This window comes from Zalophus californianus, chromosome 9, assembly GCF_009762305.2.
Source record: "Zalophus californianus isolate mZalCal1 chromosome 9, mZalCal1.pri.v2, whole genome shotgun sequence".
NCBI lineage: Eukaryota > Metazoa > Chordata > Mammalia > Carnivora > Otariidae > Zalophus > Zalophus californianus.
The window spans coordinates 23,324,024-23,350,686 of record NC_045603.1 but is presented as its reverse complement, the minus strand read 5'-3'; the positions used below and the strand labels follow the sequence as shown (position 1 = coordinate 23,350,686).

General features: G+C 41.7%; 1 long non-coding RNA gene across 1 annotated transcript; it reads right to left on the bottom strand.

The window, feature by feature from the left end:
* Nucleotides 1-1,673: 1,673 nt before the first annotated feature.
* Nucleotides 1,674-21,659, bottom strand: LOC113923006. The gene is made up of 3 exons (XR_003520136.2): nt 21,522-21,659; nt 3,794-3,869; nt 1,674-1,742 (listed from the first exon to the last, which is right to left on the bottom strand). It is a non-coding gene; the product is annotated as an uncharacterized LOC113923006 (long non-coding RNA).
* Nucleotides 21,660-26,663: the final 5,004 nt, after the last annotated feature.

Below are 26,663 nucleotides of genomic sequence, written 5' to 3'. Positions count from 1 at the left end.
ACGGGTGCCTGACAGATGCATCAGACAGCTGGAGCTTCGGCATCCCCAACTCCTCTTCCTCACCCCTGGGTTCGAAGTGGGGAATCTTTGAGCTGAGAAATACTCACAGTTCACAGTTCTATGAGGCAATGGGTCAGTTCACAGGACAGCTTTACGGGGCTTGTCTTGTCATGCCAACATAACATTTTAATAGATGCCCCCTTAGCTGATCGCTTTTTTAGGAGACAATAAATTTAATCAAAACATTCTTAAAGCGATTCAATACTAAATATCTGAAAATACCTCACATGTCTCCTCTTCAGTCTACCTCTCCCAACTGAACACACTCAATTCCTCAAATGAATTTATTCTCAGTTCTCTAGGAGAGAGTTTCCTAGGGGTATCTAGTCACCCCTCATATACAACCAGTGGTCAAGTCCTGCTGATTGTACCTCCTAGATATCTCCTTACCCCTTAGTCCCTCCCCAGGCTACCTCCTCCCCCAGCAGCCTCCTCATGTCTCTCCTTTGGCCCCCTTCTTGCTCCCTTCCAGTTCGGGCTTTAGACCACTGCCAGTGACGCTTCCGAAATATTACTCTCACCATGCACAGCCTGCTGGAAACCCTCAATAGCTCCCAATGGCTCTGAGCATGAGATTCAAACTCTTTGCCTTCGCTAACACAAACTCTTCACAATCTGATTTCTTCTTGACTTCTCTCTTCTCGTCTCTCTCCAATCTCCCCCCAACCGCCCGCCCCTGGAAATATTAGCCCCAGGCATAGAAAACATCTTTCAGTGTCTATAACAAGCTACACTCTATCTCACCTGCAGGCTTGGCCCAAGCTGTTTTCTGTGCCTGAAACACTCTCTGCTAGGTCTTCAGCAACAACCCCATCACCCGGCCAATGCATGCTTACAGTCTTGGCTTTGCTGGCACTTCCTCAAGGACATCTTCTCTGATGCGTAGGACGCCCAGCCATCCACTCCCACAGCTCCTTGCAATTCTCCAGGCCTCGTGTTCATTGCACAACTTATTATGTTGCTTTTCTTCCTCACTAAAACATTAGTTCTCTCTGAGGGTGAAGCCCACATCATCTTGTTTACTCTTGAACTCTCAGAGCTTACCATGGTGCTGGAACATAGCACATGCCTCATAAATGTTTTTGAAGGAAGAAGAGAGAAAAGGAAGGGAGGAGGGGAGGGGGAAATGTCACATGCCATTTAAAATACATCATCCAGAGTTAAGCTCAGGATTCTAGAGGGAATCTGCTGAGAAAAGTGAGAAAGGGAGGCCAGGCAGTTCTCTCTGTGGGTCTGGTGGTGCCATTTGTGTCTAGAAGACACAAAGTCCTAAGGAAGATTTGGTTATTCATTTGACAAATATTTATTAGGCATTATATTATAAAAAAAATATTTCGTATCATAAATACAGTTTACAATTGTGATTTGGAGCCCATTTCAGAGCTAGAATATCCAGTTCTAATCAGAGTTCCAGTACTTACTATGTGACATTGGGCATGTTACTTAACCTTCCTGGGCCTCACTTTTCTCATCTGTAAAATGGCAGTAATAACAAGGCTTCCCAGTATTTGTGATGATTAAACTGATGCACATATGTCAAGCACTTGGACTGATACCTGGCTCATAATAAGTGCACTACAGGAACTTGTTCTGAATGCTAGAGATCACCTTACCCATTGCTGAGCCTGTAAGAGTCTTCGACAAACAACAGGTACTTTCTTTTGAGAATCAGTATCACCAACCTAAAATATCAAATACAGCACCTGGTATATGGTCTGTTCTCAATAAAGTTTATCTACCATTATTATTATTTTATTTATGTGTTATATATTCCTTTCTATATGCATACACTTATAATTTATATCATAAATTTATTTTAACATTATATCATTATATTTATATATTTACTTATTTAATATAAAATATAAGTTGAACCATGATGACTGTCTCACTTACGCCTCAGAACAATTGTCTATGACAGAATCAGCAGGAATTAATCTTTCTCATTTTATGAATGAAGAAACCTAGATTCAAGCTTGAGTGGCCCAAGGCTCTAGCACCAATAATTGGCTCCAGATTTCTTGCTCTGCTCCTTCCACTTGAAGTCATGACACCCCCAAGTCATGACTCACGTGGGTGCGAAAATCTCTCACTGAATTTCCACAACTACCCGGAGAGATGGCAGGGTGATCACCATTTCACAGGCACGGGAATTAAGGCAGAGCAGCTCATGACCTTGCCCAAGGCTCACCCCCCGGGGCAACTGCGGAGCTGGTGCTCTCAGGCTTGAGGGCACTGGCCACCCCCAGCTCAGGCCCAGCATCCCTTTCATAGGGAGCAGAGATTGCTCCCCATCTCAGAGGCTCCTGTTCAGGTCCAGAGCGCAATTCGAGAGCCCAATTTCACAAAGCCCCTTGGCAGTCCTAAGCCAGTGATAGGAATCATGAAGCACACAGTTATGTGGTGGGCCTGCTCCTGGAGCCTCGAGGGTCCAAAGGACAGAGGATTGGGGAGGGGGGGCATGTAAGTGTAACTCTGAAGACAAACTCTGCCTTCCTCACCATTCTGCCCATGCCTGGCTGATTTGGCCACTTCCTATACATTTATTGAACTACAATTCTTTAAAGTTGGCTGGTCAGCAAGAATTCAAGTGTGATCTATTGAATTCCAGTAGAGCTCAACTCCCCTAATGTGCACTGTTTATTTAGGTTTACTTTATCCTTCTCTCTCTTTTAATTTTTAGCCGAAGCATTGTCAGAAAAGAAACATCACTGATAAAACTGAGGGTTCTATTTGTGTTAAAATTTTCCCTTCAAGGCCTGGATATAAGTATGCGCTCAATGGCTGCTGAAAATATGATACTATGCCCAATTTGTGGAGTGTGGGGGTAAATCCTGGTCACTATATGTCTAAGGTGAACTTAAAATGCTGGAGTGGTGTGGGATACATTGTCGTGGAAATTGCTCTCTGGCTTCCGATGACTTGGATGGAATCGGGACAAGGACTGTAAGATTTAATAACAGCATGGTTACAACTGTCGTTTAAACCCATAAACCACAAATGCATGTCTGACCGGAAATAAAAAGGATCTGAGCGTTCCATTCTCCTAAGCGGATTCTTCCATAGAGTAATGTTGGAGAAGAGTCTAGCCCCAAGTGCTTAACTTTGCAATTCAAAAGAGTTGTGACTTAGCTTCCCTTATATAACATGGGCAGCTTTTCATTATGTTTATTTGATGCAGTGTTATTGAGGCAATATTTCATATGAATAATTCATTTCTACTCCAACTTTATCTAACAAAGTCAAAAGCAGAATCCTAAATTTCAAAACAGATCAAAGAGTTCCTTAAATAAATTGGAAATGCCTTGAGTTGCCTGCCTTCTCAATCTCCCTGTCTTGTCCATGCATTAAGCAAGCACTTACTATGGGTGGTTGGATACTGAAGTTATTAAATGTTCATAGCTCTCCCTGCATTTTCCCCAGTGAAGATGAATTTTAGTGCCCCAGTTTTGCACTGTTTCCTCTTGTTCTTATCCATAAATTGAGTTCTATGAGAGCGAATCACATTCAAGTAATTTTTTACATATTTTTAACTTCGGTTGTGTGCGCCTGACTTTCCGAGGCCGCCTCGGCCCTGATTGCCTTCTGTTCCACTGGGCAGGCTGATGAGCACAGCGGGCGGGCTGTGGTGAATAAAATAGAGCAATTACATTTGGATGCTCAAGACTGCCAGCTGCCTGGGGACGACTCACCACAGCCTCCCCATTGTGGTTATCCTCCTTTCAGATCTTACCAAGTCATGCAAGAAAGTCGCCTTTCAAAATGATTGACGTCCAAAGAATTGCCCTGGCTTTATCCAGCCACGGGAGCTGCAAACAAGAGTGGAGCAGTCAGAAAGAAAAATTAAACTTGGAAGAAAAAAAAAGTACTCAAAATCACTGAATCATACTTAAGCACACTTAAAAAAAAAGGTGTTAGGTCAATAGGAGAAAAATAAAAATAACTGCAAGATCTCTTACCATCAAAAAAGACTCGCTTCATAGATGACTATGTTAGAAAGGGCGTCAGAGGCAGTAATAGTAATTTAGCCATCTTATTACCTCAGAAAGACTGGAACAGGTGGGTATTTGGGGAAAAGTGTGATAGAGACAAAGGAGTACAATGAACACAGGAGTCAGAAGAACCTCCAAATCCTAGCTCAGCCACTTCCTAGTTCATGGGCCTTAGGCAACTTGCTATACATTTCCGGATCTCTGTGATAGAGAAATAATGCTACCTACTTTATGAGATGTTGCTGGAAAACTTTAAAGACGTTTATGCTTGTAAAGTGTCTGGTACATAGTAGGAAGGGGTAACTTTCATTAAGAATTTACTCTTCAGATTTACAAAAGTATTCTCCCCGGACTGTCTGTTAGCTGATCAGTACTACATGTTGAAGATGAAGGGAAATATCTGCTGCAGACATACTCTTTTCGTCAGGTGATCTCTGGAGTAGACCTTGCTTAGGCACCCACCCCCACCTCCTATGGGCGGAGCCTGCATCCATCACGGAGGCTTCAAACGCCTTCTCCTTGCTTCCCATCACCCTTTAGGGCCAAGCATCCCTGAAAGTGGTGGAGCCCTTCTTGGAAGGAGTTTCCACTCTGATAAAAGACAAAAGAACATGAGAAAACCCCTTTTTCACTCGTTCTAACCCTTCTGCATGTAAGAATATCCTTCAAGTTGCGGCAGCCATCTTAAATCTTGAGGAAACAGCTAAAACAAGACTCTGGCCTTGCTCACTAGTGTTACAGAGCTACTGAAACTAAGTCAGAAATGACCTAGCACCACGTTCCTTATCATGTGAGATAATGAAGTACTTTTAGCATTTAAGCTTCTTTCATTATTTATAACTGAACAATACAGCTCTTGTTTTCTTGTCTTCCCCCAGGGCACTGAGAGACTCTTTCCATTTTGTGCTTGAGCAGTTGAGCAGGAATATGGAGATGTTATTCAACATAGGTTCATCTTTATGAATAACACTAATCAATTTTCAGAGAAGGTGAATAACTCACCCAATGTCACACAGCCAAGAACAACAGCAAAAAATTGAACCCAGGGGTGCCTGCTTCAAAGGTTAGTCTTTTCGGAACACTACTGTGGCCACACATTTATTTGTTAGCCAGTCCATAAGAAATATTTTAAGTAGGTAAAGTTCCTTTTTCCTTTCTCTCTCTCCTTTCACTTTATATCCTGAGCTGCATAATCTCACAACTCCCAAACTTTGATGTCCCTCAGCAAATGCAAACTCATGTTCTGAAACTTCCCTTTTTCCTCCTTCCTATCAAAATTTGCCTGTTCTGGGTTCCATTTCTTCAGGAAGCCAATATGCTTTATAAGGATAAAGCCAGGTAATCAGTTAAGCAATCTTCTTTCAATGGGAACCTGGGTTGGCAAATACCTTCAATGGATGTTTTCAATGCCCTGGTATACTCAAAGGTGAGGTTATCCTTTCATATCGCAGGGTCACATAGCTTCCTCATGTACAATAAAAGTTAACCAAAGGGGGGTGCATGCCTGCGTGGCTCAGTCGGTTAAGTGTCCAACTCTTGATATTGATAATGGCTCAGGTCATGATCTCAGGGTCATGAGATCAAGCCCCGAATCGGGCACTTCATGCTGGATGTGGAGCCTGCTTAAGGTTCTCTCTCTCCCTCTCTCTCTCCCCCCCTGCCCCTCCTTCCCCTGCTCTCTCTCTCTCAAAAAACAAAACAAAACAAAACAACAATAACAACAAAATTAAGTGGGGTATGGAGCATGATTAGAATTCATTTATTCCTCACACAAATATTTACTAAGCACCTCACTTACCATGCCAACAGTATTCCAGGTGCTAGGGATACAGCACTAAACAAAACAAATTCCCTCCTTTTATGAAATTTAAATTCTAGTTGGGGAGAGATCGTTAATAAATAAGTATGTACTATTTTAAGTGGTGAAAAATGCTATAAAGAAAAATAAAGCAGACTAAGAAGGTTAGATTTGTGGGGGTGGACTATCTCATTAAGAGTGATCAGGACAGGGGCGCCTGGGTGGCTCAGTCGTTAAGCGTCTGCCTTCGGCTCAGATCATGATCCTGGGTTCCTGGGATTGAGCCCCTCATCAGGCTCTCTGCTCAGCGGGAAGCCTGCTTCTCCCTCTCCCACTCCCCCTGCTTGTGTTCCCTCTCTCGCTGTCTCTCTCTCTGTCAAATAAATAAAATCTTAAAAAAAAAAAAGGAGTGATCAGGACACATTACATAAAGGAAAGGATGTGAATGTTAATAATATGACAATATAGTAGTCATGGGAAAGTACAATGGGAAAGGAAAGATGGAGGAAACCATAAGAAAGTTATTATCCTCTTCTTACAAAGTGGAAAATCAAGAAATGCTGCTAAAACTTGATTGGACAAAAAGGAGGAAATTAACTATGTTATTGAAAGTTACAAAGATGATCAGTAGAAATACTAAAAATCCTGGAGGAGAAAAGGTAGGAGAAGGAATAGTATAAGTGAGCTAATTCCTCATTTTTTATTTCTAGGAATCAATAGAAACCGCTTAATTGGGAAAATAGGTTTTATCTCACATGCTAACTTTCACTGATCAGTGGTGCTGCCTGGGGCTCTCCTGAGTAGAACTCCACACACAAGACCCAGCTCTTTGAGAAAGTGTGCTGTGATCGATTAATTAGTGCCTCCTGCCATGAGCGCAGAAAGGATCAATGACAGTGCATAGGCCACTTGGAGCTGCACTGGGTCACCTGGCAATGAGATGGCTGAGGGGAAGGAGAAAGCGACAGCAGCTGTGAGAACAGGCTATATCAGAGTAGAGAGAGAGAAACTCGATGGGGGGGGCTAGTGATATGATGGATTCCTATGTCATACTTCTGGTATTCAGATCAACATTCTGAAACATACAAAGGAGATAATCTATAGAGAAGACTGACAAAAAAGAATTAACTTTACAGCTCTAATGTAAGAGTTGGTAGGTTAGGTTTCAAATCCTGCCTTTCCCAAGCCATGGAAAAGAATTTAAGCCACAGAGTTTCTAAGACTTGTGCCTTCCTTGGCTGGATTGTATCCAGTGACTCATTTAAAGTCAGTGAAATGTATTTTGGGTATTGAAAATCTTCGTGGAGAAAACTTACCGTTGGTCCAATAAAGCCCTCTCTGCTGTACCAATTACCTAAACAGAGGAAACTGAGATACAAAGGTCCCAGCTGTACCATCAGGCCAAATCCTGGGAACACAAACAAAGCTTGAAATCTTGTCTCTAATTAAATTTTGTGGAGTCTGGTGACTTTGCTAGCCTCCTGCTCAGCAGAAAACCATGTGAAACTCTGAGCAGGCTCCCCTGGTGGCTAATGTCTCCAATAAAGACACAACCCCCAGCCTGTGTCTGTGTTCCCCAGGACTAGCACCAAATGAAGAGGATGGGAACACTTGTGGTTATCAGAAGGGCACAGTTAGAGAGCTGCCCACTCACCAAGCAAAGGCGCAGTGAAGCTCCTTGTTCCTCCTCCACCTTTGTGAAAAGCAGCACCCAGTGAGGTGACTATTGCAAAGACCCCTACACTAGAGTTCTCATTCACACCCCAGCTCTGATACCTTTATTAACTCATTTAACCAATATCCTGTCCAACTCTGTGCAGAATGATAGATGACCCAGTCGCTCCCACTCCAGTACCCCAGGTTCTGCCAGGATGGATAGCAGGGCATCTCACTCTACACAGTTAATTTCAGCAAGCATGAATTGCTTCATGTGTGAGCAGACAGGCTGCCCTGGGCTGAGGGTTCCATTTCTCAAGTGGGATGATTAAAGGAGCCCTATCCCCAAGTACTTCTCCCCAAGTACTTGGTCCAGAAACCCTAAAATGAGACACTCATTTCTTTAGATTCCTTATCAAATGTCCCTATAGAAATGGCTTGACACAGTTATCAACCATTAACACCCTAGCATGACATGTTTCCAGATGACAGCCTACTGTGTGCCATGGGTTGTGTTAGGTGCCTTAAATAGAGTCTATCTATAATCCTTAAAACATTCTAGCAGGGTCTAACCATCCAATACACACACACACACACACACACACACACGCACTTTTTTTTGAGATTGAGAAAGACAGAGAGTGGGGAGTGGGGCAGAGGGAGAGGGAGAGAGAGAGAATCCTAAGCAGGCTCTGGGTTGAACACAGAACTTGACATAGGGCTCAATCTCATGACCCTGAGATCATGACCTGAGCTAAAATCAAGAGTTGGACACTTAACCAACTGAGCCCCCAGGTGCCCCAACACACACACTTTTTTTTTTAAGATTTTATTTATTTGACAGAGAAAGGAGAGGGAACACAAGCAGGGGGAGTGGGAGAGGGAGAAACAGGCTTCCTGCTGAGCAAGGAGTCTGATACAGAGCTCGATCCCAGGACCCTGGGATCATGACCTGAGCCGAAGGCAGACGTTTAAATGACTGAGCCACCCAGGCGCCCCTGTCCTGATCACTCTTAATGAGACAGTCTACGCCCACAAATCTATCCTTCTTAGTCTGCTTTATTTTTCTTTATAGCATTTTTCACCACTTAAAATAGTACATATTTATTTATTAACGATCTCTCCCCAACTAGAATTTAAATTTCATAAAAGGAGGGAATTTGTTTGTTTGTACACCCCCACACACACTTGTTAAGAACCTATTATGCACAGGGCATTGTACTCAGGTGGCTGATGGCTTTGCATGTGGTAGATAAAGGTAAATCATACCTGGCCCTGAAAACCATCTAGTAGGAGTGATAAATATGTATATAAACAAATATAATACAGTGTACAGTGAATTTATTGCCATGACAAAGGTACAAAGTATTATGTTTGGGATTTAGATGTGCTAAAGACCAGGCTAGCACCTAGTCATTAATTCAACACAACTTATTAAGCACAAATAGACCCATTCATATGAGATACCATGCAAAATCAAAGACTTTAATGTAAGAACAAAAAGAGTATGTATAGGATATGTATGCAAGGTAAGGTTAAAGGAAAAGGATATGAAGAGAATCGTAAGAAATTCCATTTATGATGGGATGCATGAAAGTGGGAAATGAAATATAAAATTAGAAAGATCAAGAAGGGTCAGTCAGATCATGGAAGATTTTGTATATCATGGTAGAGAGTTTAGACCTTATTCTACAGTCAGCAGGGAACTGGAAATTAATATAATCAAGAATCTGCTTTGTAAAGATTAACCTGGCAACAATGTGTGGAAGCATTTAAACTAAAGACAAAGAAGGCAGAGGCAGTGAGGAAATTACCAAGTGCTCTAAGTAAAAAGGCATAAGGGCATGAGCTGGAACATTTGATAGTAGAAACAGAGAGGAGGACAAATGCTGGCATCACTGATTCTGAAATAGGTACCATGAGCTCCTTAAGCCTAAGCCCTAAGTCATATTCCTACCAAGTAAACTGCACAGCTACTAGCACAGAATAGGCACAGGATAAATGCCAGAGGTGGATAAGGGGTTGGATGGGGAAGAGGGAGGAATTAAAGATGGCTGATGTTTGGGGATACATGTCTGGCAACTTCTTTGGAACAGGTTTGAGAAAATGAACTATGACAAATCCATGTGTGACTAAGGGAGATGGGGGATTAGAAACTATCTGGATCATGGGACCTGGGGACAGCAAGAGAGGCCTGGGAGTTTGGCAGGAGAAGGGCAGATGGTAGGAAAGAACAACAAGGAGCTGATTCTAGGCTTCCTCTGGCCATGAAGATTCTAGGCTGATTCTAGGCTGCATAGGCCATGCAGATGTGACACCCGATGGTTTTGGGGGTGGCTGACCCCTTCAAAGATTATTAAGTGAAAAGGAGGTTGATAAGCATTGCATCAGGACAAGTCCTACAATGATACACTGGTTACAAAGACAATCATAGATAATTCCAACAGAGCTGTACAGGAACTCTCATTTTGCCACTTATTAACCGGGTCACATTTATTAGAGATTTATAGGTCTTGATTTTTTTTTCATTGATAAGTAGAGATAATCTTACCAAATATGGTTATCCAGAGGGTGGAAGAGATGGCAGCTGTCCACCAAAAACTCTCACTTTCCCAAAACTTGCACAGTATGAGTTGTTACCAACAGCTAGGCGCTGCATTTCCTAGACCCCTTGTGGCCAAGTATTCTATGTTTTGGACCATAGAATGTGAGCAGGGATGACACATACCTCTTATGGCCAGGATATTTTAAGGGGCAAGTAAACCTTCTCTATCTACTTGCTTTTCCCCAACCACCTACTGGATGTAGAGGATCTTGGGGTCCTAGAGAATGTGGTTCAGCACCACGGACAAGGCCTTGGTAGCAAACCATCCTGTGGCAGAAAGCTGCCCTGGGATCAGAGCTCTGGCATTGGAGGGCTGTGCGGCCAGTCCCAATGCTGATGTGCAGAGCCTCTTCACAGCACAGCTGTCCAGCTCTGTGATCCAGCCATTATCCATCATGGGCCAAACCAACCTTGACGGCACTCTAGATAACACCAGCTCTATTAACTGGGAAATAATTTCTCAGCAACCTAAAGGATTTCAGTCATCATATTACTAATCCATTACTGGGAAGACTTGACATTTTTTCTTGAGTTCACTGGGTAGCCAATTAAGCAGAGGACATCTTAAGATAATAATGTTTTTACTAAAACTTCTACATCCTCTAGATTTGTTTTATGTGTTAAACAATATAATGAATGAATTTCCAAATTCACTTCACGTGTTAACAGATGATAATGAGCACATAATGGCATCTAGACCCACATAACACCTCTTGAAGTGGAATAAGGCCCTCCCCATCCCACTTCCACTGCTGACACAGGGGTGGAAAGGTAGGGGGTTGTCATAAGCTGAATTCCATCACCCCCAACATTCATATGCTGAAGTCCTATCTAGTACCTGAGAATGTGATGGTATTTGGAGATAGGGTCTTTAAAGAGATAATTAAGTTAAAATTAGGTCATTAGGGTAGATCTTAATCCAATATGACTGGTGTCCTTTTAAGAAGAGGAAATTCGGGGGGGGGGGGGCGGAGCAAGATGGCGGAGGAGTAGGAGACCTGGATTTCGTCTGGTCTTAGGAATTCAGCTGAATAGGGATCAAACCATTCTGAACACCTACGAACTCAACAGGAGATCGAAGATAAGAAGAGTAACAACACTCTGAAGAGAAAAGCGACCACTTCCTGGAAGGTAGGACGTGCGGAGAAGTGAATCCGAGGTGATATTCGGGAGGATAGACGGCGGGGGAGGGGGCCTCCGTCGGCGGCTTCTGGCAAGTGATAGAGCCGCGGAGCACAAAATCGGACCTTTTAAAAGTTGGCTCGGCGGAGGGACGTCGCTGCAGTGGCTAAGCGGGGGGTGGAACCCTCGCGGGACAGTGTGGTCTCAGGACCCTTGGAGTCACAGAAAGACCGGGGGTGCCTGAGTGCGGCAGAGCTCCCAGGTATCAGAGCGGGGAAGCCGGCTGCAGAGACGGAGCAAAGGCGCGGGCTCTCAGCTCGGGGTGGCCATAAACTGTGATCCGCGGGCCAGTCGGGCTACTGCTCCTCCAGCAGGGACCCAACAAGCGGCAGAGCGGGAGAGACTCCCCTTCCTCCCCTGGGAGGAGCGGCGCGGAAGGGCACCACAGGGATCTGCTGGGTTTGGAGACTCCACATGGGGTCAGGTGCCAGACATAGAAATGCTCGATCACAGGCCGGGTGAGCATGGAGTGCGGCCGGAGACTGGGGAAACGGGAATGACTGCTTTTCTCTGGGGGCACACTGAGGAGCGGGGCCCTGAGTTCTCAGCTCCTCCGGGCGGAGATTGGGAGGCCACCATTTTCACCCTGGTCCTCCAAAGCTGTACCGAGAGCTTGCAGGGAACAAAAGCTCCTGAGAGCAAACCCGAGCAGCTTGCTTAACCCGGACTCACAAGGGCGGGGCAATTCCGCCTCTGGCAAAGACATTTGGGAGCCACGGCAACAGGCCCCGCCCCCAGAAGATCAGCAAGAACAGCGAGCAAGCCAAGACCAAGTTTACCGATCAAGGAGAACGGCAGAACTCCAGCGCTAGGGGAATACTGCACATAGAATTCATGGCTTTTTTACCATAATTCATTAGTTTTTCAAAGTTAATTTTTTAACTGTTTTTTTTTTAATATTTCTTTTTCGCTTTGTCAAACAACATCTTATCAATCCCTTTTTTAAAAAAACATTTTTTATTTTTCATTTTTAGAGTCATATTTTTATCCCTTCATAGTAGTTACCCTTATTTTTGGCATATATATATAAGTTGTTCTCTCTTTAAAATTTTGAGATACAATTTCTCCTAACAGATCAAAATATACCCTAAATCACTAGTGTATGGCTTTGTTCTATTCTCCTGCCTGATCACATTCTCTCCCTTTTTTTTTCTTTTTATTCTTTTTTCTTTTTCTTTTTAAATCTTCTTCTTTCTTTTTAAAAACAACTTCTTATCTTATCAATTCCTTTTATAAAATCTTTTAAAATTTTCATCTTTATAGTCATCTGCCATCCCTTCATTGTATCAACCCTTATTTTGTACATATATAAGTCTTTCTTCCTTTAAAATTTTAGCAGGCACTTTCTTCTAACAGACCAAAATATACACAAAAGCTAGTGTGTGGCACTGACCTATGCACTAGCCTGATCATATTTGATCATATTCTGTTTTTTTTGTGTTTTGTTCTGTTTTTGTTTGTTTTTATCTTTTTCTTTTTCCTCTTTTTTTTCCTCTTCTTCCTTTCCCTTTCTTGTCCCCTGGTTTCAGGTCTTTTCTGATTTGTATAGAGTATATTTGCTGGAGACGTTGTTAACCTGTTAGCATTCTGCTCTCTCATTCATCTGTTCTCCTCTGGACAAAATGACAAGACAAAAAAAATCACCTCAGCAAAAAGAACAAGAGGTAGTACCGTCTGCCAGGGACCTACTCAATACGGACATTAGTACGATGTCAGACCTAGAGTTCAGAATCATGACTTTAAAGATACTAGCTGGGCTTGAAAAAAGCATGGAAGTTATTAGAGAAACCCTTTCTGGAGAAATAAAAGAACTAAAATCTAACCAAGTCGAAATCAAAAAGGCTATTAATGAGGTGCAATCAAAAATGGGGGCACTAAATGCTAGGTTAAATGAGGCAGAAGAAAGAATCAGCGATATAGAAGACCAAATGATAGAAAATAAAGAGGCGGAGAAAAAGAGAGAGAAACAACTACAGGATCACGAGGGCAGAATTCGAGAGATAAGCGATACGATAAGACGAAACAACATTAGAATAATTGGGATCCCAGAAGAAGAAGAAAGAGAGAGAGGGGCAGAAGGTATATTGGAGCAATTTATAGCAGAGAACTTCCCTAATGTGGGGAAGGAAATGGGCATCAAAATCCAGGAGGCACAGAGAACCCCTCTCAAAATCAATAAAAATAGGTCAACACCCCGACATCGAATAGTAAAACTTACGAGTCTCAGAGACAAAAAGAAAATCCTGAAAGCAGCTTGGGAGAAGAGATATGTAACCTACAATGGTAGAAACATTAGACTGGCAACAGACCTATCCACAGAGACCTGGTAGGCCAGAAAGGACTGGCATGATATCTTCAGAGCACTAAACGAGAAAAATATGCAGCCAAGAATATTATATCCAGTTAGGCTATCATTGAAAATAGAAGCAGAGGTAAAAAGCTTCCAGGAAACAAAAACTAAAGGAATTTGCAAACACAAAAACAGCCCTACAAGAAATATTGAAAGAGGTCCTCTAAGCAAAAAGAGAGCCTAAAAGCAGCATAGATCAGAAAGGAACACAGACAATATACAGTAACAGTCACCTTACAGGCAATACAATGGCACTAAATTCATACCTTTCAATAGTTACCCTGAATGTAAATAGGCTCAATGCCCCAATCAAAAGACACAGGCTATCAGATTGGATTAAAAAACAAGACCCATCCATATGCTGTCTGCAAGAGACTCATTTTAGACCCAAAGACACCCCCACATTGAAAGTGAGGGGGTGGAAAACCATTTACCATGCTAATGGACACCAAAAGAATGCTGGGGTGGCAATCCTTTTATCAGACAAATTAGATTTTAAAACAGACTGTAATAAGAGATGAAGAAGGACACTATATCCTACTTAAAGGGTCTATCCAATAAGATCTAACAATTGTAAATATCTATGCCCCTAACGTGGGAGCAGCCAATTATATAAGGCAATTAATAACAAAAACAAAGAAACACATTGACAATAATACAATAATATTGGGGGACTTTAACACCCCCCTAACTGAAATGGACAGATCATCTAAGCAAAAGATCAACAAGGAAATAAAGACTTTAAATGAAACACTGGACCAAATGGACTTTACAGACATATTCAGAACATTCCATCCCAAAGCAATGGAATACACATTCTTCTCTAGTGCCCATGGAACATTCTCCAGAATTGATCACATCCTAGGTCACAAATCAGGTCTCAACTGATACCAAAAGATTGGGATTATTCCCTGCATGTTTTCAGACCACAATGCTTTGAAACTAGAACTCAATCACAAGAGGAAAGTCGGAAAGAACTCAAATACATGGAGGCTAAAGAGCATCCTACTAAGGAATGAATGGGTCAACCAGGAAATTAAAGAAGAATTTTAAAAATTCATGGAAACCAATGAAAATGAAAACACAACTGTTCAAAATCTTTGGGATGCAGCAAAGGCAGTCCTGAGAGGAAAGTATATAACAATACAAGCCTTTCTCAAGAAACAAGAAAGGTCTCAAATACACAACCTAACCCTACACCTAAAGGAGCTGGAGAAAGAACAGCAAATAAAGCCTAAACCCAGCAGGAGAAGAGAAATCATAAAGATCAGAGCAGAAATCAATGAAATAGAAACCAAAAGAACAGTAGAACAGATCAACGAAACTAGGAGCTGGTTCTCTGAAAGAATTGACAAGATTGATAAACCCCTGGCCAGACTGATCAAAAAGAAAAGAGAAATGACCCAAATCAACAAAATAATGAATGAAAGAGGAGAGATCACAAGCAACACCAAAGAAATACAAACAATTATAAGAACATATTATGAGCAACTCTATGCCAGCAAATTAGATAACCTGGAAGAAATGGGTGCATTCCTAGAGATGTATCAACTACCAAAATTGAACCAGAAAGAAATAGAAAACCTGAACAGACCTATAGCCACTAAGGAAATTGAAGCAGTCATCAAAAATCTCCCAACAAACAAAAGCCCAGGGCCAGATGGCTTCCCAGGAGAATTCTATCAGCCATTTCAAGAAGAATTAATACCTATTCTCCTAAAACTGTTCCAAAAAATAGAAATGGAAGGAAAACTTCCAAACTCATTTTACGAGGCCACCATTACCTTGATCCCAAAACTAGACAAAGACCCCATCAAAAAGGAGAATTACAGACCAATATCCTTGATGAACATGGATGCAAAAATTCTCACCAAAATACAAGCCAATAGGATCCAACAGTACATTAAAAGGATTATTCACCATGACCAAGTGGGATTTATCCCTGGGCTGCAAGGTTGGTTCAACATCCACAAATCAATCAATGTGATACAATACATTAACAAAAAAAAGAACAAGAATCATATGATCTTCTCAACAGATGCAGAAAAAGCATTTGACGAAGTACAGCATCCTTTCTTGATCAAAACTCTTCAGAGTATAGGGATAGAGGGTACATACCTCAATATCATAAAAGCCATCTATGAAAAACCTACAGCGAATATCATTCTCAATGGGGAAAAGCTGAGAGCTTTCCCCTAAGGTCAGGAACGCGGCAGGGATGTCCACTCTCACCACTGCTATTCAACATAGTATTAGAAGTCCTAGCCACAGCAATCAGACAACAAAAAGAAATCAAAGGCATCCAAATCGGCAAAGAGGAAGTCAAACTCGCACTCTTTGCAGATGATATGATACTGTATGTGGAAAACCCAAAAGACTCCACCCCAAAACTGCTAGAACTCATACAGGAATTCAGTCAAGTAGCAGGATATAAAATCAATGCACAGAAATCAGTGGCATTCCTATACACCAACAACAAGACAGAAGAGAGACAAATCAAGGAGTTGATCCCATTTACAACTGCACCCAAAACCATAAGATACCTAGGAATAAATTTAACCAAAGAGGCAAAGGATCTGTACTCAGAAAACTATAAAATACTCATGAAAGAAATTGAAGAAGATACAGAAATGGAAAAACATTCCATGCTCATGGATTGGAAGAACAAACATTGTGAAGATGTCAGTGCTACCTATAGCAATCTACACATTCAATGCAATCCCCATCAAAATACCATCCACCTTTTTCAAAGAAATGGAACAAAGAATCCTAAAATTTGTATGGAACCAGAAGAGACCCCGAATAGCCAGAGGAATCTTGAAAAAGAAAAGCAAAGCTGGTGGAATCACAATTCCGGACTTCCAGCTCTATTACAAAGCTGTCATCATCAAGACAGTATGGTACTGGCACAAAAACAGACACATAGATCAGTGGAACAGAATCGAGAGCCCAGAAATGGACCCTCAACTCTATGGTCAACTCATCTTTGACAAAGCAGGAATGTCCAATAGAAAAAGGACAGTCTCTTCAACAAATGGTGTTGGGAAAATTGGGACAGCCACATGCAGAAGAATGAAACTGGACCATTTCCTTACACCACACACAAAAATAGATGCCAAATGGTTGAAGGACCTAAACGTGAGACAGGAGTCCATCAAAATCCTAAAGGAGAACACAGGTAGCAACCTCTTCAACCTCAGCCACAGCAACTTCTTCTTAGAAACATCGCCAAAGGCAAGGGAAGCCAGGGCAAAAATGAACTATTGGGATTTCATCAAGATAAAAAGCTTTTGCGCAGCAAAAGTAACAATCCACAAAACCAAAAGACAACCGACAGAATGGGAGAAAATATTTGTAAATGACATCTCAGATAAAGGGCTAGTATCCAAAATCTATAAAGAACTTATCAAACTCAACACCCAGAGAACAAATAATCCAATCAAGAAATGGGTAGAAGACATGAACAGACATTTTTCCAAAGAAGACATCCAAATGGCCAACAGACACATGAAAAAGTGCTCAACATCGCTCGGCATCAGGGAAATCCAAATCAAAACCTCCATGAGATACCACCTCACACCAGTCAGAATGGCTAAAATTAACAAGTCAGGAAACGACAGATGTTGGCGGGGATGCGGAGAAAGGGGAACCCTCCTACACTGTTGGTGGGAATGCAAGCTGGTGCAACCACTCTGGAAAACAGTATGGAGGTTCCTCAAACAGTTGAAAATAGAGCTAACATACGATCCAGCAATTGCACTACTGGGTATTTACCACAAAGATACAAATGTAGGGATCCGAAGGGATACGTGCACCCCAATGTTTATAGCAGCAATGTCCACAATAGCCAAACTGTGGAAAGAGCTAAGATGTCCATCGACAGATGAATGGATAAAGAAGAGGTGGTATATATACACAATGGAATATTATGCAGCCATCAAAAGGAATGAGATCTTGCCATTTGCAACGACGTGGATGGAACTGGAGGGTGTTATGCTGAGTGAAATAAGTCAATCAGAGAAAGACATGTATCATAACCTCACTGATATGAGGAATTCTTAATCTCAGGAAACAAACTGAGGGTTGCTGGAGTGGTGGGGGGTAGGAGGGATGGGGTGGCTGGGTGATAGACATTGGAGAGGGTATGTGCTATGGTGAGCACTGTGAATTGTACAAGACTGATGAATCACGGATCTGTACTTCTGAAACAAATAATGCAATATATGTTAAGAAAAAAAGAAAGAAGAAGAAGATAGCAGGAGGGGAAGAATGAAGGGGGAGTAAGTCGGAGGGGGAGACGAATTATTAGAGACGATGGACTCTGAAAAACAAACTGAGGGTTCTAGAGGGGAGGGGGTGGGGAATGGGTTCGCCTGGTGATGGGTATTAAAGAGGGCACATTCTGCGTGGAGCACTGGGTGTTATGCACAAACAATGAATCATGGAACACTACATCAAAAACTAATGATGTAATGTATGGTGATTAACATAACAATAAAAAAATTATTAAAAAAAAAAGAAGAGGAAATTCGGACACAGACATGCACAGAGGGAGGACCAGCTGAAGCCATAAGCAGAAGATGACCATCCATAAGCCAAGGAGAGAGAGACCTCAGAAGAAACCAAACCTGCCAATTCCTTGATGTCGGACTTCCAGCCTCCAGAACTGTGAGAAAGTAAATTTCTGTTGTTTAAGCCATCCAGCCTGTGGTAGTTTGTCATGGCAGCAAACTAATACAGGGGGTTATCTCTATCAGCACCCTAGAAATTGCACTAAAGATTTCTTTACTAGGCAAATTGTCAGAAATAATGCACTATGATCTTGTTTTCAATATATTCAACTCTTTTATAAAAGCAGCAAATCAGTGTCTTATATGCTGTTCATTGCCCCAACTAATTAGGTGAAAAGGACTAACATTCTTCAAGTCCCTGCCATATACCAGGCACTGGAACAGCCCCTTTACATCTGTTATTTCATTTAATCCTCACAAGAGGCGTTGCTGTTCCTTAATAAGCAAACAAACAAAAACACAAATGAGGAAACCAAGCCTCAAAGCTGTTAATTAACCTGCCCGAGGCCACGTGGATGCTTTGTGAAATTAACATCTAGATCTACGTGGCTCTGGAGCGCCTACATTTTCCCAAAATCCTGCACACCGTTTTCCACACAGCTGCATATTATCTTCAGTCTCCCAAGGAGGTATGAAGATTAATAGAGGCCCTATTCCATCTTCTCTGAGCTCAAGAGCTATTTCTGGGGAGCCAGTACAGAATAGTGAGAGGATGAGAAAAGAAAGCATCCTTTTTTATGTGTACATAGGAAACAAAAATCCGGCTGCCTATGGAGAGGGTATGCGCATCATTTCCCCTCCCTTGGTAACACTGCTGATGCTCCAGGAGTGTGATAAACAAGTTGTAATATATTAGCGCGAACAGTTGCAGCACGCTCCTATAGCTGGCAGAATTCCTGAGAAATGGTTTTTATGGCACCGATCTCCTTGGAGACCTTAAATAACAGCCTAAAATGTATGGTACAGAGATCACAGGGTTTATTGCTTTAGTTTCAGCCTGGTGTTCTGCAATTTATAGTTTTCCTGATAAATTGGGATCCATTCAGCTGGTACATATTACGTGGGATGGTGGAATTGTCTCTTCTGCATTGAAGGATTAGAAATGGCCAGATGCCTTGATAGGGAAATAACGGTGCCAGCCCAAGCTGTGCATGTCAGACAGGACCGGGGCTGTGCATCTGGGCTCATTTTAAAGAAGAATGGGCTCCCACAGTAGGACAGCACCTTTCCTCCATGTCCCAATACTTTCTAATCCCAGAGGAGTCAGGCACTGCGTTAGCAATCTCATGCTTTCACTAGGAACTGGCTTAAGGCAAACAAACTCAGCATCTCATACCCCCTTTTTTTGGAGGGGTGAAGGGTTCTCTGCTAAAAGGTGCGAATTAAAAATGCACTTCACAATCTAGCAATAGAGGGATGGCTTTCTTGTACAGGACTTAGGAATGCACTGTTCCCTATTTTTCATGGACTAAAGGTAAAATAAAATCTGCTGTCTACACATAATTAATTTGATGTTGTTAGAAATCAGATTTTACAGCCATGAGCGAAGAACACTTGAGAGGGAGCTATAAGTTAGTGTTCCTGATGTTCAGCCAGTTGATCAATCTGTTGGCTTAAAAAAAAATTTTTTTAAAGGGAAGGGACATCAATTGAATTTTGTTGTTGTTGTTGTTGTTGTTCCAGTTGTTGTTGTTGTTTCAATCAAGCTATATGCAGGAACAGTAACTTTCTTTCTGCTGAAAGTCTGGTATAGATTTTAGCATTTGGACATTGGAGCCCTTTCAGGTCCCATCTGGCTGTTAATCTGCAAAGGATGAAAGATTTACACAAAGGGCCTCAACTCTGAAGTGTCATTAAGTTCTATTGGGTCAATAATTCCTGAAAATGAATTTGAACAAAACTCAATAATTCTATAGTCATCGTTAGCCTGTTTCTATGGAGGGTAAAAAAGGTAGGGGTGGGGGGAAGAAAAGAAATGTGCTTGGGTATGAGAGATTGGAAAAAATGGTTAGAAGAGAATAGCCCCTGCCATGAATTCTAGATTTTCCTTTCAGCTCAGTATCTAGTTTTCTGCAGTTAAGAAACGTTTTCCACTGTCTGAATGCACTTTGCAGATTGGTCTGGGTACCTAGGTTTCTTCCTCATGGGGCTGGTCCTGAGATAAGTTAACACCCTTTTATGATGTCATTGGGATTTCTGGAAAAGAGATGGGGCAGAGGCTTAAATGGACAACCCGTGTTGAGAGTTACAGCATCCCATGCCTCAGAGAGCATCACCTGCTGCTGCATAACTGTTCAGAGGTGGTTCTGTTGAAGGCCCATGCCTGGTCAGATACAAGGTCATGATCATCCTTCATGGCAACCTTATCAAGGACAAAGTTAACTATTTCTGATAAATTGAAAGACAACCTGGGCGTTTACTGCTTTATAACCCATAGCAAGATTCTCGATGGTCTTGTCTCCTGAAAGAGATTCATTCTAGAAATGATTCCTCTGAAGGCAAAAGTCCCATGTGCAGTGGCCATTCAAATAGAGAGTTGACAAGATAGGGGCAGAAGGATGCAGTGATTGGCCCAAAGGGGCTGTCCTAAGTGTCAGGCAGGAAGCACTTCTCTTGGATCCTCTCATTCCCATAACAATGACATGAGGCAAAAATTGCTATGGTTATTCCCATTTTACCCATGAGGAAGCTGACTCTTAGACAAAATGATTCATTCCAAGAGCCACAAGCACTAAGTGATGGAAGCAAGGTTTAAAATCGGGAAATCTGCCTCCACTGTGCACATTTTAGGTAGTAGGGTATGCCCTTTGGTGGAGAAAACTGAGCTTATGAAGTTAACCAAGTAACCTAAGACCCAACTTTGGGAGCATAATTCAGTCATCAGTACGGACTGCCTAGAGCACAATAAAGACACATCCAGACATCAACAACTACCAATGTATTTACACACAAAAAAAGACCCATTCATGCTCAAGCATCTTACAGCTGACAGCTAGATGATTTATAATGGCCATTTAACTTTGCTGTGGAATCATCAAAAGTGGAGCCAATTCTATAAAACATCCTCCTCTGTGATATTTTTAATAACTTTTGAACCCATTTTCTGCCCCCATTCCTAGGTATCCCTCAATAGCTAATATCTTCCTCTAGTCACTGGTTCCTCTCACCCTAAATACTTCCAATTACTGAATTGTTAACTGGAATAAAACAACCTCACAGACCCTATAGAGTAAGCCCAGAGAAGTGGCAATCATTCCTGCAAGCAAGAGATGACCTCATATTAAAAGAAAATAAATCAAATACACACAGGCCTGATTACTTCTCAGAGGTGAGCCAGTCATCTGTTGGAGCAAGTTTCTTTCTTTCTTTTTCTTTCTTTCTCTTTCTTTCTTTCTTTCTTTCTTTCTTTCTTTCTTTCTTTCTTTCTTTCTTTTTCTTTTTCTTTCTTTCTTTCTTTCTTTTTCTTTCTTTCTTTTCTTCCTTCCTTCCTTTCTCTTTCTTTCTTTCTTTCTTTCTCTCTTTCTTTCTTTCTTTCTTTCTTTCTTTCTTTCTTTCTTTCTTTCTTTCTTTTTCTTTCTTTCTTTCTTTCTTTCTTTCTTTCTTTCTTTCTTTCTTTCTTTCTTTTTCTTTCTTTCTTTTCTTCCTTCCTTCCTTCCTTTCTCTTTCTTTCTTTCTTTCTCTCTTTCTTTCTTTCTTTCTTTCTTTCTTTCTTTCTTTCTTTCTTTCTTTCTTTCTTTCTTTCTTTCTTTCTTCTTTCTTTCTCTCTCTCCCTCTCTCTCTTTCTTTCTTAGTAAAACTTCCAGCCACGCCCATAGATATAGAACACAGCTAGGAAAACCATTGAAATTACAATCAACTATTTGAAGGACCAGGGGTCTTTTGAGGTCTCACAATGATGTAAAGTAGCCACTTCCTGAAGAAGAAACAGTTAGGGACCTTCTGTAACTAGAGGAGAGAAGATGTGACCCATGTTCATTAGCAGCCATATCTGGCCTTCCAATCCAAAGCCACACTTCCCCATCAGTGAGGAAATGGGGGAGAAAGGTTACATACACATCAAGGCCTTTGTTGATATTAGTTGTTGTCTTGCTCAGAGCCAAGGCCCTCCCATACCCATCTTCCTGGTGAGGAATTAGTTTCTTGGTCCAGGGGTAGGAGAGTAGTTTAAAAGGCTGGTTATCTCCTCCTCGTGTTGGAAGAGAAGGCCAGAGACCCATCAGCAAGAAATCCCCTTCATTCTGACATTCTTCCATCAGCTTCTCCCACACTCTCTTGGGCTTTCTGTGGAGGGACAGTATGAGATGGTCCTCCCACAGCCTCTGGAGATGGCTCTAATACAGATTCAGATAATATATTCACTCCTTTAGCAAAGATCTATAGGGAGCAATTATGATGTAAGAGAAAATGTTAGTAAAGATCAAAACCAACAAAGGCCTAGTCCTCCCTATGGCAAAGAGCTCACAGACTGGTTGGGGGAAGGGATATAAACAGAGTATTATACGAAAATACATGGAGTACATGGGTTTCATGGGCACAGACAGGGTGGGGCAGCAAATCAGATCAGGGCCAAGAAGCACCTGGAGGTGAGGATTAAGTTGAGTCTTAAAAGACAAATATTAGCTTGGGAAAGAGAAAAGGAGACCATGGACAGATGGCCCAATAATTATTCTTAACTTAGAAATAACATAATCCTGTTATGGGTTGAACTGTGTCTCCCTCAAATTCATATATCAAAGTTCTAAACCCAGTACCTCAGAATGTGACTGTATTTGGAGATAGGGCCTTTAAAAAACGTTATTAAGGTAAAATGCAATCATACGGGTGGGCCTTAATCCAAGATGACTGGTGTCCTTAAAAGAAGAGGAGATTAGAACACAGACACACACGGAGGAAAATGTGAGGAGAAGAGACCGTGTATAAGTCAAGGAGAGAGGCCTCAGAAGAAATCGCCCCTGCTGACACCTTGATCCTGGACTTCTAGTCTCCGGATCTGTGAGAAAACAGATTTCTGTTGTTTAAGCCACTGTGTACTTTGTTATGGCAGTCCTAGAAAACTAATATACCCTCTAAGAGAGAGACTTAAAACAACAACAACAACAACAAAAAACCCAGTATACCAAGGTGCTCTTCATAACAGCAGCAATCTTGCCTCCTTTGTTTACTTTTCTATTCTAGCGCTCAAGAATGGTGTATAGGCAGGTGCCCCATAAACGTCTGTTCCCTGAATATCCCAAGCCCACCTGGCCTCGGGACATTCGCACGTGTTAATCACCCTACCTCAGTATTCTCACCCTCCCATCTGCATTGCTCACTCTTGTTCTTCCTTCCAATCACTCCAATGCCTTCTCTTTATTTGAGCTTTCCTCAACACCTACCACCCGACACAGCACATGGTTATTTGTTTACCCCCACCTCCCCCCTTCCCCTCCACCCCCACTGGAATATAAATTCCATAAGAATAGAAATATTTTTTATGTGTGTGCAGTTATCTTCAGAACTTAAACAGTACCTGACACATAGTAAGCACCAATAAATACTTGTTGGACAGAAGAATGCGTGGTTCATATAGTTGTATACTCCCTCAAAGCCATCTCATCCCTTTGCTCCAATTCTGTGTTCATTAAACCACCCAGTAGTACTAATTCAGTGATCTTAATTCCAGGAAGAGATTTCTTTCTTTTTTTTTTTTTTTTTTTTTACTTTAACAATAAGACCCGTAAAACAGACAACAGGTTTTTTAAAAATATATATATATATATTTTATTTATTTATTCCAGAGAGAGAGGTGGAGTAGGGAGGAGCAGAGGGAGAGGAACAAGCAGACAGAGCCTGACACGGGCTCAATCCCAGGATCCCGCAATCATGACCTGAGCCAAAACCAAGAGTAGGACACTTCACCGACTGAGCCACCCAGGCACCCAAAACAGACAAGTTTTATAGATGAGTTCTAATAAATGTGGAAGGACTTCCCATTGTCCATAAGGTCAAGGCCAAATCCTTAGTTCATCATACTATGCTTTTCATCATCAAGCTCCTGCCCTCTCCCCCACCCTCACTCCCACTACACTCTGCCTCCTGCTTTAGATTTTGATGTATTAAGCAACTCATGATAATCCATCACTCACCCAATACCGAGTGGGACCTCCTCTGTGCCGGGCATAGTAGTTTCTTGTAATGACCTTTGTATGTGCTGTTTCTTCCCCTTACCAACCTCCCTCGGATTTTGCCAAGTACTCTCTCAAGGGCAGATTATCAGAGCTGAGATTCAGACAGAGAGGACCAAGGAAGGTCAGAGAGGACCACTGGGGAAGCAAATCTCTGGGTTTCACAGGAGCTTTAAGGTCATGAAACCTGTCCACAAAGAAGACAACAGAGACCAAAGATAGCTACTTTATTTATTGAATGTGGCCACTTCATGTTCATCTTTTGCTTGCATTGTCCTTCATATCTGTCCCCATCAATGTTTGCAGTGGTAGATTTAAAAGGTAAGCGATTGTGGTAATTGAACTCAATCTATACATTTCACCCACAACAGTATATAGATGTGAATTTTATGAAAACTTGATTGACTTTTAATAACAGCAAGATATCATTTTACATACATGAGATGGGGAAAATGCATAAAATCTGGATGATATCAAGCATTAGCGAGGATGTACAAAAGTGAGTCCTCTTGTACACACTGCTGGACGTGCTGGAATCTTTTTGGAGAGCTCTCAGCTCAGCAGTTCCACCTCTTGGCAATTGCCCAAGAGAGACATCACATATATGCTCAAGGAGGCACATTTGAGGGTGCTCACAGTAGTACTGCCATAACCAGACATTGGAAACAATCTAAATGTCGTCAGGACAGGAATGGTTAAATGAACTCCAACATGCCCATACTGTGGAATACTACATAGTCATTGAAAAGCATGAGATATACCTATTTGTACCACATGAATTGATTGCTTTGTGAACTCCATGAACTTAGGTGTTTTGATTTTTTTTCTGTTGGTTGTCCAGTGTATTCCTTATAATTCCGAACAGTGCTTGGCACCTAGCAGCCACCCAATAAATATTTGTTGAATAAATGGAAGTTGAGTCAAAAGCATGTTACAGAATACATTCAGTATAATACTTTTATATGTGATCATTTGTATTGGAAAAAAGAAAAACCATAGTATTTTCTATGGATACATGTATGTATGTGCATTAATGCTTAGGAAAAGATCTGGAAGGATACAAACAAACTGGAAATCCGCTGGGGACAAAGCAGAGAGGGTTAGCAGGGACTTCAGCTTTAATGGTAATGTTTTAATTATTACAAGGAGAATATTCACATATTACTTGGCTAATAAAAAATTAATTTAGAAAAATTTTAAATGCATGATTAAAACTATGATGCTTGCTCCTGAGGGGGAGGAAAACCATTAGTCCAGTGTTCTTTAATTTTCCTTTGTCTACAAATGGGATGAGTCCCAGAATTTGAAGACATAATCTAGTCTGTGGATGCAGAAGAATTGGGGTCTCCCAGGGCAGAAGCCAGGCCATTGAGGGAGGAGTGGTGTCCATGAAGTTCAGGATAAAGAAACAGGTCCCAGAAATTTTGCTTAAGAAGAAAAGTAAGGGATAGAGAAGAGAGATGGGTCATAAAGGGTCCCAAAGTGAAGATGACTAGCATTGTTGAGTTACCAGCAGATGGACTGTTTGGGAGAAAGACCTTGCTTTGAGGGGAGATAATTAGTGGTTTTGGAAATTCTGGGCTTGAAGTGATTGTGACATGTCCAATCGGAAATATCTGGTAGGCAGGATGGAAATGGAGCAGGGGTGATGCCAATTTGGAGGTTATTTACTAGGAAGGGATAACAAAGCAATGGAATTTAAATGAGCTCTCCATTGCGGAGAGTATGAGGATTGATGAGCAGGGGGCCGGTATCTAGTCAACAGCCACCCCAGGTAGGGAAAAACCCAGGTATGGTGCTTGTAACAGTACTCCTTGTCACACCACTCAAAAGTTCGAGCATTCAGATACACTGTCAATGACTGAATTTAAACCAATGTGAGTCAGCAGGAAGCAACTGCTAGCAAATTCATTAGCAAGAGTCCTATTTCTATCGGTTGTCAATTGTAATCAATTGCCTAGACAAAGATATCCTTAATTGATCAGGTCATTCCTGCCTGTAAGAATTACAACTTGTATGAAATGCCCCGATCTATGTTTTCTGGGACAGGCCTCTCCCTTCATGGAGCACAAGACTAGTAGTTGATCAGACACCAGGGCAGATTATCCACAGAGTGACACCAAATCACTATTTCTGTGCTATCATTTCAGGACAAGGATTCCTCAGAAGAAGCATCAGATTGATGCCCAAAACTCTACTGAAAGGCTCAGTCCCTTATGTCAAGTAAAATGCAGGTAACCTCCATAGCAACAACACTTGGGAAAGTACGCTGACTTTGGAGTCAG